Source organism: Schistocerca serialis, chromosome 2, assembly GCF_023864345.2.
Source record: "Schistocerca serialis cubense isolate TAMUIC-IGC-003099 chromosome 2, iqSchSeri2.2, whole genome shotgun sequence".
Lineage (NCBI taxonomy): Eukaryota > Metazoa > Arthropoda > Insecta > Orthoptera > Acrididae > Schistocerca > Schistocerca serialis.
The window spans coordinates 367556780-367570752 of NC_064639.1; positions in this window are offsets into that span (position 1 = coordinate 367556780).

The following is a 13973-nucleotide window of genomic DNA, read 5'->3' on the forward strand; positions in this document are numbered from 1 at the left end:
ATCTCCTTTAATGCGCAAGCCTTATTTCTTTTTATTGGGAAGGCGTGTGTGCCGGTATGGTACTATTCTTCTGGTCGACGTGTCTACGTACTGCTTCTAGTGGAATGTCGTTCATTGGGTCAAACAGATGTAAGTTGGGAGGTGTGACATCCGGGCTATAGGGCGGATGAAGAAGAACAGTCCAGTGAAGTTTTGAGGGCTCTTCTCGGATGCGCAGATTTGTGTGAGGCCTTGTATTGTCATGGAGAAGAAGAAGCTCGTTTGGATTTTTGTGGCGACGAACATGCTGGAGACGTTTCTTAAATATCCTGAGCGTAGCACAACACGCTTCAGAATTTTTCGTTGCACCATGAGGGAGGACATCAAACAGAATAGCCCCTTCAGAGCGCCAGAACACCGTCGCGGTGACTTCAACGGTTAAGGGCGCGGCTTTAAACATTTTCTTTCTAGGACAGGTGGTGTAGCGCCATTCCATGAATTGCCGTTTTGTGTCCACTTCGAAGTGATGAACCCTTGTCTAATCGACTGTGACGATGTTCGACAAAAAAATTTCCCGATCGCCTCGTAATGCGCAAACAATTTCGCACACATGGTCCTTCGTTTCTCGTTACGGTCTCTTCTTGTGCGGCGAGGAACCCGGCGGGTACACACCTGGTGGAGGACCTGGAGCAAAACAGGTCATATGGACATATGCATGGAAATGTCTTCCAAGGGAGGTACTCCAATCTGAAGTTGAAAGTGGAGGTAAAAAGTCTTTGACAATGTGAGCTTGAGTGGCTGCAAGGACACATGGGAACACATCAAGCAAGTCGGAATGTTATGTCTGGACAGCACTACCGACGACAGAAACGTGCAGTTGTGCAGCGATGTGTGTGATTACGAACTGTAGATCACTTCCAAAATTTCAGGGGTCACAGGCGTGTGCGGCTGGTACGTACGCATGAGATCAGAAAGGTTTGCGCGATCTTATTGCGATGCTGACGGACGTCACGCCTAACGACTCACCGTGCTTTTCTCCACTGCCAGGTCCCCGTAGACATTCTGCAAGCGCCTATGAATATCTGCGACGCTATAGTTTTCCTCCAAAAGAAACTCAGTGGCAGCTCCCTCGCTGAAATGCACCTTCGTTACAGACACCATTTTGAAGGCTACTATAGCACCGCGACGTCCGGAACTTTGTGAAACTATATAGGGGGCGTGCGATCGCTACGGTCGCAAGTTCGAATCCTGCCTCGGGCATGGATGTGTGTGATGTCCATAGTTAGGTTTAAGTAGCTTTAAGTTCTAGGGGACTGATGACCTCAGAAGTTAAGTCCCATAGTGCTCAGAGCCATTTGAACCATTTTGAACCACCAAATGAAACCACAACCTTTGAAACAGAAACCTTTATATCTGATGCATATCGATTTCAATCAATGCATGACTATTATAAGTGCTAATAATAAAGCCCTGTCAAACTGAAATATCTGCACATATCAATGAAGAGCACTTGACAGACCGAAGGCTCAAATGAAGCTGTCCAGAGGGCTTTAATACTAGCGATGATGATGCTCAAGCAGTGACTGAAATCGATTTGCAACGGAAATGAAAATTTCTACTTCAAGGACCAATGCTGATCCTCCTTTTAGATATTAACACTGGTGTGGTGATTGCGGTGCACTTAACTCCTGATGGAACACCCGTTCAAAGAAAGGGGCTCTTCAGTTGCAAGAACAATGTGGGTTCCGGAACGGCAGTTCATGCACTGACCATACATTTACCAGAAAAAGAATTTTAGAGAAACGGTAATAATTCAGTTTAGAGATACACATAGCTTTTATTGGCTTCGAAAAAGTTTTGACAGTGTGAACAGAAAGAAACTACGGGACATAACGATTAAAGCTGGATATCCTAGTCATCTTATTGAAGCTACTAAAAGCTTATTCATGGATACAAAAATAATAATAAAAGTTGGAAATAATAAAACTGAAGAAATCACTACTAATAAGGGACTAAAACAAGGCTGTAGTCTGTCACCAACCTTATTTAATGCGTGTATAAGTGATACAATTAAAACCTGGGAACAGGAAGTAAATCCTGGTATACAGATCATTAGAAATAAATGTTTTAATACCCTTACGCACGCAGATGACCTTACCATTTTGGAAGAAAGTGAAGCTCAGCAACAAAAATCAGTCTATAAATTACTTCAGTTATGGCTCATCTTGGGAATATCTTCGACTTTAATTTCTTAGTATACGATATAAGCTAGGACATGGACACGGACATAGAAAATAAGATTAACAAACATCAATCAGTATGAAGAATCATAAGCGACACATTCCAGAACAAAATAGGAAGAAAACAAAATTAAAATTTTATAAAACAGTGGCTACACCCGTATCGCTGTATGGCAGTGAGTCACAGATCCCTAAGAAAACGTGACAAAAGGAAAACCGAAAGCAGCGGAAATAGATTTTTAGGAAAGTGAGAGGTGTTGCCAGGGAAGACTGCATAAGGAATGATAATATTACGAATGTGATAGATATTTATAATATCAATGAAAAGTCTGAATAAAAACAATATGAAAAAATCACCTTGAGAGAGTGAGTGCAGAGAGAATCCCACGTCTGCCCATGCTCTACCAGCCACGAGGAGAAAAGAACATAGGAAGACCCAGAATGGGGTTCTGTGAAAAGTGAAGGTGGAAGAGGCACAAGTGCCTGAGCCTTGAAGTGCAGAAGAAGAAGAAGGAGAAGAAGAAGAAGAACACGGAAGGCCCGTCCCCGATATGGGGAAGCAGAGTCACAAGCAGGAAGTGCATACACGCCTCTTCTGTCCGATGTAGCGGAAGGATGATTGGTCTCACGTGGCGGTCGCCAATAATCACCGCCCATTCACTTTGGCTGAACTGGTGCTGATGATTCGCTGCCGCCATACCATGCATATTGTGAAGGTTGGTTGCAGTGTCCCTCGCAAATAGGATGGTTGTCAGAAATCCCTGCATCGTGGTGGCTGTGCAACGAACCAACGAAAAACTTGGCGCCACAGAGGCAAGTCCGTAGACGACAAGGCCGGCATGCGCTGAAAGTGATGCGGATAGTTTCAGTTGTGAAGTCTATCACACACGCTCGTCTTACTTACTCCATGCTGGCAGACCATCTGTTTGGAGCAGATTCCAGGGTCACTGTCCTTTTACCTCCTCCTTCAAAATGGTGTACTTCGCTCAGAAAGCACTTCCGACCATATGTCCATGTGACATTTTCGCTCCTTATCCTCTGGCATTTTGTCTCCTTTTAGCAAAATCAGTCCGTCTAATCTGTAACTATACACTAATAAAAAACTGTAAAACCGTCGTGTGTGTACGTTTGAACACACTAATACCCAAAACTACTGGACGAATTTCCACTAGGTTTTCACATGTAACTTAACCTTAGCCTGAGACAACATATAGGCTTTATTTCAAAAAAGTCGTAACAAGAAAAAAAAGAAGATATAATTTAAAGTCACGAGATGCGATACATTCGCAGTAAGGTTTCACAGAGGTCCAAGCAATATTTTTGTTATAAATCCAGTCATGGATCGTATAAATGTTTTTAACCAGATAATTAATTTAGATCAGATATGGTCAGAAGATGGCCATAGCTGATCGAAATTAATTACCTAGCTAAAGGCATCTTCTGACTGAGTGAATCTAGTACATTACATAATTCGTCTCATTGCATGTATGATAGATACATTAATCAGACCTATACGGTTCGTCACAAAATGTCATTTTTTTCTGGGTACCATGAACACTATTACGCCACTCATGGCTGTAAAGTGTCAACACGTCTGGCGCAATAGTGTCCCTGGTACTCAGAAAAACTAACATTTTGTGACAAATCTTGTAGGCTGATTAATGTGACTGTACCGTCTAAATACGCAATGACTCGAATTATGTAATGTACTGGATTCACTCAGGTCTGAAGATGGTCATAGCTGGCCGAGATGAATTATCTATGAAATAATATTTTTGTGATCCATTACTGGATTTATAACAAAACAAGTAATTTAAAGTTTTATAGAAAATCTTTTGCCCGATTTAGTAGTTCAGATATTTACCTCATCGAGACGATCATCGCCGCAAAGTACACTGGGGAATCAACAGACGTCATCGTCAGTTTAGTAATACGCCAATGAACGAATGGATGGCGCTGTTAGTTTTTTTAACTCACAAGAGGAGCACGCTTACTCGTGAACACCGACTTCGTCTAAATATGTAGGATGTGTGTGGATTGGCCAGAAATGAAAATGATAGAAGTGGGAGCTTCAGATGGGCAATCGTTTAAAAAAATAGCATTTTTTGAGCAATCCGAGTGCCGCATGAGCCACTTAAATTGACGTAGTTTATAGGCAGCAGTTGCTGCAGCAGAAAACTTCCAGAACAGTAATCAGACGATCGTAGTGTCTGTTCCCTATGTGGGCATTTTTAATTTTCATTTGTTACGTTACTTAGACTGGAAATAAACCCAATTAATATTCAATATGTTGCATTTAATACTGTTTTCATAGAAAATAAATTTGCAGGAAGGGACTGTATTTACAGCATTCACGAGGACTCTGCAAATAACTTTCCAAGAAGGGACTGCAATTAAAGCGTACAGGACGTCGCATTCCATTAGTTTCCTTAGAAAAGCATTACTCGTTGTTTGGTACAACTGAGCAATGAGAAAGAACCTTTTATTAATGCAGACAAATTATGTTTTCGTATAAATTTTAAAACTGCCGTGTAATTGTAAAAATGCAGCGTTTACAACATATGCGATATGCCGAGGAAATTACTGTTTCCCCTGTTTTACGAAGAGTATAATTCTAGGACACGTATTTCATCTTCTACAAAATAATAAAAGGCTCATATTTTATGTAAGAAGTTGTTAAATACGGCTTACAGTCATTTCTTTGAAATTTATTTGTAGAGTCCTCGTTGATGCTATACATACATCCTGTCTTGGAAATTTATTTGCTGTCCCAAATTTTCCATTGCATCACGTTTTCATGGCTTCTGTGAAATTATTAATAAATATTATTTCAGTTTGTTTACACTTTAAGTAAAGAAAAAATTGAAAATATCTCTGCGTGTACTCTTGACCCTCGGATTACGTCCTTCACCGATTCCACCAAGCCAACTGCTGCCTGCAAACCATACTAATATAAATCGCACATGTATCGCTCGACCCGCACCAGAAATTCTCTGTCTTGCTAAACGCTTGGCCATCTGTAGCTCCCATTTGCCTACGTTTAATTTCTGTCCAAGCCGCACACATACTATAGACCTGGTCGAAATCGGCGATGATCACTCGACGCGGTCCTCTTGTCAGTGACAGACCTGTTTTCGAAGCTGACGTCAGCGGCAGAATTAAGCGAGACAGTCTTATCTTTACAAATGCAAACTAAGAGAGAATTTTCTTGGATGGGGTATAAGGATTTACTGATTGCGCATTGCGTGTTAAAAATTTGAAGACATTGCTTTGCTTCTTTCGATATGTCTCTTTTTTCACACGGCCACCTCTACGAGACTTTTTCCCGTTAATGAAGCAAATAAGCTCCTCGTTCATATCCCCAATCATATGTAGGGTGATTAAAAAAGACGTTTACAAAGTGAAATATTACATGTCTCCTGGAAAGCGCAATAAAAATTAAATTAAACCTGTATCAGACGTGTAAATGTGAAGTGTAAAGAAAGTACAAAACTGGGTATATGTCTGTCGATAAAAACCGTAGCTAATACGACAAACAACTGTAAAACCTACAAATTGTCAATGTGATATTTTTCGTGTTAAAAATGTTAATAAAATACGTATTTTAATATCAAGAAATAACTATGCAATGTAAAGACATCCTTTGTAACCATGGACATCTTATCTCATTAAGGTTAAAAAAGATGGAATACGACTTTTGTCTCTGCTGATGAACAATTAAGTCGCTTAGCTGTTCTGACGAAATAAGTATTTGATGTACTTGTTTTCTTTTACAATACATGCTAAAAAGTGAATTCCTCTTGTTCTTATTCAAAATCTCTCCCATCCTTTGGAAATATTTAAGTCGAAATATGTGATTCTTCAATTTCTGCAGGCGTATTTTATGACGAAATAAATCTCGGGTGAACAGCCGGGTATGAGTGTGCATAGGACCCAATATTTCGGCAATCGACGACGTCATCAGGTGCGCTGATGTACTGACCGGCGGTGGGCCGGCGCCATGTATATACAGGACAATCCCCCTCCCGCTCCTCCCTCAGGCGCTTCCTATGAGTCGGTGCGGTCCGCGCCCCGCGCGCGGTCCAGGTACAGCGTCCGTTCTCCCGCCGTCTGGCCGCTGCGTCCTACGTCTTCTCGTCCATCATGGGGGTCTGCCAGCACCGCTCTCGTTATTCTTCCCTCCTCCCCCAAAGTCGGTACACTCTGGGAAATATCCTTTTCCTTCTTAATCCGAGTGATCGCGGGTTCCCACGCCCACCGCCGGTCAGTACATTAGCGCACCTGATGATGGCAACGTGGTCGATTGCCGAAATATTGTGTCCTATGTACACTCATACCAGACTGTTCACCCGAGATTTATTTCGTCAAAAGTTAAAATAATTATTTAAAATGTGGCCCATCAAGCTTTCTTTTGTCGTGTGCACAGGCGGCCACTGCGTTGATTTTAATTAAAATATTAAATATTTGGCTTCACCCTCAAGTTAAAATAATAAGTACTTTGAATAATGACAATAATTTTCAAGAATAAATATTTGCAAAATTCATATTACCAGAATTTTTACAGAATTGCGTCGATAGACGTGACTGCAGTAGGCAACAAGGCTTAGGCATGGGTTTGCTTCACGGTATTTTTGAGTTTGCAATCAAATTTATTTCTGTCGAGGAAATGCTTCACCTAAAATGAAGCCAGTGTGATATCAATGAAATTACTTATCACGGGTACAAATTCTTACGCTGCATAGTTGGTTATATCGCCTCTCTCTTATCAATGATTAATTTAATGGGCAATAACTGTAATAGTTTCATGCTATTTCTAATTATCTGTGAGCTATCACTGGCCGGAGTGGCCGAGCGGTTCTAGGCGCTTCAGTCTGGAACCGCGCGACCGCTACGGTCGCAGGTTCGAATCCTGTCTCGGGCATGAATGTGTGTGATGTCCTTAGGTTAGTTAGGTTTAAGTAGTTCTAAGTTCTAGGGGACTGATGACCTTAGAAGTTAAGTCCCATAGCGTTCAGAGCCATTTGAACCATTTTGTGAGCTATCCTCCAGTTTGGATAACGTAATTCAATCATTACAAGGTAAACTGTACATATTTTTACTAATATTTGTCCCTGCGTAGCAATCTTGATTATCCGTGTATGTATCTTGCATTTATGATGGTGCAGGATGTACGCCACGCCAGCAGTGTATTAAATACACTTTACCTTTTTCTCATCAATCCCGACCACATCTTACATTAAAATCAAAACCGTTTAGAACCCAAGAAGAGAGAGGAACGACATACGTGGTGTATGGGACATACGAGGATCAGGGGGCCGCAAACGCAACGAGAGGGCATCGCTATACAAACACTGGCGGAGCGCATAGAGACCGTCCCCATTCATGCTGCGGAAGCGATGGGGGTAACATGGGTAGCTATAATTTCCACGAAGTGGCTGAGATGCATTTGATTTATGGCGCTGTCAACTGCAGCGGACGAGAAGCAAAGCGATAGTATCGCGCGAAATGTCCCAACAGAAAGGTGCCATGCCACACATTATTCGCCATCCTGCATCACCGATTGTGCGAAGTTGGCTCGCTCCATGTACAGAGTTAGATGCAGGTCGCCAACCAAAAATATGGACAGTTGCGGCTGAAGGAAGCGTTCTCGAAGGGTGCAGCGTACTCCGTCAACAGGTACACGACATGTATGTAACCCATGGTACTGATATCCCCAACGCTCCGTCCGGCGCTGAAGAACTGCGTTTGTTTCATTTCCAACTCAGGCACTGCAGCTGGGGAACAACAACAATGGCATGGGTTTTTCACGGTGGTTTAACGGATGAGGCTGCGTTCTCACCCGATGGTGTGATGAACGTTCCCACCCTGCACATGTGGGAGGATGTGAACCCGTATGGTACATGTAGGCATGCATCACAAGGAAATTTACCCTTAACGTGTAGGCTGGCATCGTCGGAGAATGTGTAATTGGGCCGTACATTCTCCCATACAGACCTGATGGTCGTGCGTATCTCGTATGCTTGCGAGACGTTCTGCTGGACATGACATGCTGAATGATGTTCCCATGGCTAGTCGCAGCAGCATTCGACTTTAGTACGACAGATTCCCCGCACATTTCAGCAGACAAGTGAGGGCACATCTGTAATCGATCTTTCCAGGCCGCTAGACTTATCACGGTGGGCTAGTCGCATAGCCACCATGATATCGCGATCTGTCCCTAATCGATTATTCCCTGTCGAGGTATCTAAAGGGCCTTGTGTATGAAACACGTGTTACGTAGCCGGAGGAGCTAGTGGGTAGGATTATTGCGGCAGCAGGATGTCTTCGAGATACACCAGGTGCCTTTGAGAGGATGCGCCGTTCAATGCAGCACCCACGTCAGGAGTGTCTCGATGCATTCAGTCAAAACGTTAAGCATCGTAGTAGTGTGCGTCCATTTGTAGCATGTGACCAAATAACTGCAACGCCATTTAATAGCCCCGGGTTCTTGCATGACCGATGTGCCACGTCATTTTGTAAACGTCTTTTTGAATCGCCCTGCATATTTGTAAATCAAAAGTAATTCCACGCATACGAAGTCTTGGACGCAGCTATACGGAAATATCCAGGCAACAGCGGGATTCTCAACAGAAATAAATTACAAAGTATCACGAAGATGGAGGTTTCTGTTGAGAAGAATTGTGTAATAAAATCCTGCCTTCACGTGCAGACACCGGAAAACTGAAATTTGTGGTAAAAAGTCGTCTACGCCTGGCAATGTAACATGCCTCAGCAATCCTTTCAGGACTTACAGTAACGTCCTCTTTGAAAAATTTAAAAATGACTGTGCTGATAAACTTCTGTTATTTGGTTTTCAAACAGCTGAGCAAAACTGAAAATACTCAGACATTTCTCTCTTTACTTATTCTGATCATCACTATCATGACTATACTGACACACAATATTTTTAGCGCAACGCGATCTGACTTTCAATAATCCCTACAAAAGTATGGCCCTGACTAACAATAACCTATACCTTTCATGAATCAATTACTTCACAAAAATCTTCGTTACTCGAACTACTACAATACAGCGAGCGCCAATACTGCGAGCTAAATAAAAGATTCTAACTACTGAAGGCACTAACTACTGATAGGCATAGTTAGTTAATGAAAGCTTTTGATAGAGAACAAACAATGTTTTTACCTTAATAATGTTCAAAAGTCATCATATATACATCGGTCAATTCATGACATCCATCTTTACAAATTTCCTTTTTCTAGCGGACACACGTCCAAATCGTCCGCTTATAGCAACCTCTCAAAACTCTGGCATCTCTCTCTCCACATCCACCACTGCTGGCGGCTCACCTCCAACTGTGCAACGCTACGCGCTGTTCACATCCAACTGCCCAACACTACACAAGCGAATATTCCAACAATGCCAACCAGCCACAGACTGCACACAACCAGTCAGTGATTTTCATACAGAGCGCCACGTGGCCAACATAAAAACCTAAACAGCCTACTTACATAGCCACCAATACCATTGGGTCTGCACCTTTGATGGCCCAATAATACCATCATCTCGACAAGAAATACTGTGGCTCCGCACCGTGATGACCTACCTACCAATATTCTTCAAAACTTCGACTGACTCTGCTGTGGGTTTGCTCTATGTATGTATTAAAAAATTTTCTGGGAACTCCTGCTATCGTGCATGTCGGTATTCTGATAGAGAACAGAAACATAAATTAATTACCCTACCTATAAATCGTGAAAAATCAATTCTCTAGTATCTGACTGCCATTTTAAAAATATTCTCTAACAATAATTCTGCAAATGGTCTCGCTCGCAACAGACAACTTATCTCGCCTTGCCGCTGCAACAGCATAAATATGTTGTATCCAGCAATGTGCTAAAATAATTCAAAAGAAATACCGAGATCCTTGCAGAGTGCAACGCATAGTCATAGCTACTGATGCGACTATTCGTTTGTTTTATTTTTATAGAAATTGAATGAACAGGAGGGCTTTCAACAAGTCTTAAGCAGCACTGAAAAATGAAAGGGATCAATAAATATTTTAATTTACTGTATTCTGGAGATTGGAGATTCATACACTGACAAACCTTACTCAGAGCTTTTTTTCCTTGGACAGTTTGACCAGCAAAAACTTTAATTATTCCACAATGACTATAATTAATAATCACTTATGCGGTCACAACAAAGATGTGAATATTACTTTCAACGTATGCATTCTGGCGTTAGGAACTTGCTTATTCTGTATAAGAAATATTAGTAAATAATAACAGTGACGCTGTCACTGTTTGTTTGTAATATTAACTGACAAAATGCAACCTAACGCTAGATTGCGTACTTACGGCTAGTCTGTGTGGTCGTTTTTTAGTACGACTGAAAAAGAGTGAGAAATTATTAATTGATCACCGATGCGTCGGTTCTCAATTGTGTTGAGGAGACGTACGGATTGATTACGCGAAAGAGTTTTCTTAATTGATCTTTTGCTCGGATTGCCTTCACGCAATCAGAATCTTCGAAGAAAATACCTAAGGGACCTATCTGAATACAAAAATGGAAATGAAAGCAAATTAGTGGAATTTCGTAAGAGAAAGATTAATAGATCGGAAGTTGGACGCAATAGTGGTCTCCCAAATAGAATCCAGACACCGCGATTAAGAGCGAACCTGTAACAAAGCTCATATACAATTTGAACATCATTTTTGGTTAGTGAAAGAAAAGGATAAGAAGAAAATTACTGCATCGTAAAACATTAACATATTTTGAACAAAATGCCTTTAAACTTCTAGACATTGACAAATACACAATAAATACATGACTTACATCTGATATTTCTTTCGTACATGGCGGAGTCCAATAATCGTTGCTTTGTCAGACCGTTCCTTCTTAAAAATTAAATGTCCTTGCGTGTGCGTAGATACATTATATTTTCACCCGAGTTACCGAAACGTTTGTTCGTCGTTTCACATAGTTTTTACACAAAATAAAAATACAGCATGCAGCAATGCTATGTAGTACATCTTAACATGTCGGCGACGAAAAATACAAGGGGTAATGAAGTCTCTAGAATATTTCTTAACAAAAGATAGATTGTTCTTTCTTCTGTTTCGCAGCTTCTTGCTATCAAGCGCTGCGGGAATGATTTTAAATATCTGCGCCCAGCGGGTCATAGTGTTTATTTAAAGTATTTAAACACTGGACGCTCGTCTTGGTATAGGCGCACATTATAAAAATATTTCGTCTCTTTACTCTAGTGCTGTGATGCTTATCATTTTTACGAACTACAGCTCGTTGGCTGCCCTTTTCTTTTATGGCAAATATCTCATATGCAAAGTAACTGAAATCCAATCATTTTACAGCTTTCACAAATCTGACAAAATACCTCCAGTGCGCAAACAAGCAACGAGTACGTGCAGCAAATAGGCAGCTTGCCAAAAATCCTCGATTATTACCAAAATCTCCTCCGGCGCTACTGGCACGGTCAGGGCAGGCTGCAACACCTACCGATGCGGCTTCTCTCCCTGGCACTCTGCGTCCACTACTCTCAACAACTGTTGGCTCGCTACCAGTCGTGATAATAGTATCTCGGACTCAGAATTTGTGTAGGCACGCAACAGCAGAATAAGTAGCCAACTTTCCAAGAAAAACGTATACGAACGTCCAACTTTCAATTTGGCACGACATCCCTGGAGGGAACCCAAAAGTTCTATCAATTAGTACCAAGCCGAGTAAGTGCTTGCATAATGGCCAGAAATTGACCGGATCGTTATTGACTTCTTCCATTTGTGAAGCTCGTTCTCCTGAATAAATCATCCAATTTTTCCGAAATTGTAATCATTTGTTTTTGTGTACATGTACAGCTCATTTACCGATTGCCGTTCCAGTCGGATAATTCGTTCTTGGTACGTCGTCATCTGTGTGCGAAAAAAATTCATACAAGACTGTTCTGTAGATGTCTATTTACATAAACCATGAGACAAATAAAGAAATGCATGTAAAAATAAAATAACACATAGAGCATAACAGCACATTTCTGCCATACCTTACTTTAGGAAACTCTTAGTACGGCCGTTACATGATTATCTCTATGCCGAATTTTAAATTGTAGCTACGCCACAATTTCATTTTTTAGTGGACTGTCGATGACGATATGGAGTTCGACGGTGATATAAGCTACAGAATTCATTGTATGGAAAGAATGCACACGACCTGTTTGATACGTGCGCAAGCGCGTATCGGTAGCTCTAGAAGTCGCCTACCTCTGCTCAGAGAATTCTAATAGTTCCCTGGCCAGCTGATGGACGACAGCAGTGACTACGAGCAGTCTTCATCGCGGCTGCTGGCTGGCCGCAACAGCGGGAGTCGGATTGCCCGGTGACTGTGTGTGAGAGACCGCGAGGCGGAGTTGGATCCACATCAGTGTTGATTCTCAAGTGCCAGAGGTTATATGGAACTGCCTTTCAGAAAGAAAGGCAACCTGGGCTTATGAATGTTGGTCAATTTCTGTAACGAATTTGGACTGGCTGTCGCCGAGAAAAGATTGCATGCTGAGCAATTTGTGAATCTTATACTCTCTGTGTTGTCGAAGGCTGATTTGTAATGTTCGGCATATTAAGCATTTATAGTTTCTGTCACCGGGATAATAGTTAATTCATCTTCAGTATGGAATAGATGAGGTGACAAAGCAAAATTATACTCCAATTTGTTCTTTCCCGGTCTTATTTCTGTAGAGTTTACTAGTGTACATTTTAAGACTGTGTTTAATTGTGTTTTATCTGTTGTAGTACGGGACTCTTGTCTGACCCGTAGTTACTGTTGTTTTGAGGATGTTGCTGATCGGCCATTCAACCGCATTTAATCTGATGTCACTAGAGCAGGCAACTTCGTGAATGGCTGTTGGTTGGGAGGCAGTTCACTGTAAATTTTGAATTGTCACCAATAAGTGGACGCAATCTACAGTGATTGGATATGGAACGTCTTTACGGTGGAAATGTGAAATCTGGTGGTAGTCCAGGGAAGGCAGGATTCGGTTGCGACTGTGGACGGGACCGCAATCAGTTACTATTGGTTGCCTTTTACAATTACACACAATTTATTTTAAACCAGTAATTCCAGACTGAACAATAAATAAAAAATACCACACTTTATTAATGAAGGAATAAACAAAAGTGTAGATAATAGCGTTATCAGTGAGCTACAATTTAGCAAATCACCATTAAATACAGTTACAACAGATAATGTTGTTTTAAAAGCAAGCCACTGTGATCTGGGCAGATGACCTTACACGCCAAGAATGGCAATAAATTAAGAATTGTTTAAGAACTCACTGAAATTTACAACTTACAGGTATTGAAATATTAAGTTAAGCCGCCACAAACACATAAGACGGCATCACACGCCAGAAATGGCAGTAAATAAGGTTTTAAGGCTTACTGCTAAAATGTTGTTTGTTGTTGTGGTCTTCAGTCCTGAGACTGGTTTGATGCAGCTCTCCATGCTACTCTATCCTGTGCAAGCTTCTTCATCTCCCAGTACCTACTGCAATCTACATCCTTCTGAATCCGCTTAGTGTATTCATCTCTTGGTCTCCCTCTACGATTTTTACCCTCCACGCTGCCCTCCAATACTAAACTGGTGATCCCTCGATGCCTCAGAACATGTCCTACCAACCGATCCCGTCTTCTGGTCAAGTTGTGCCACAAACTTCTCTTCTCCCCAATCCTGTTCAATACTTCCTCA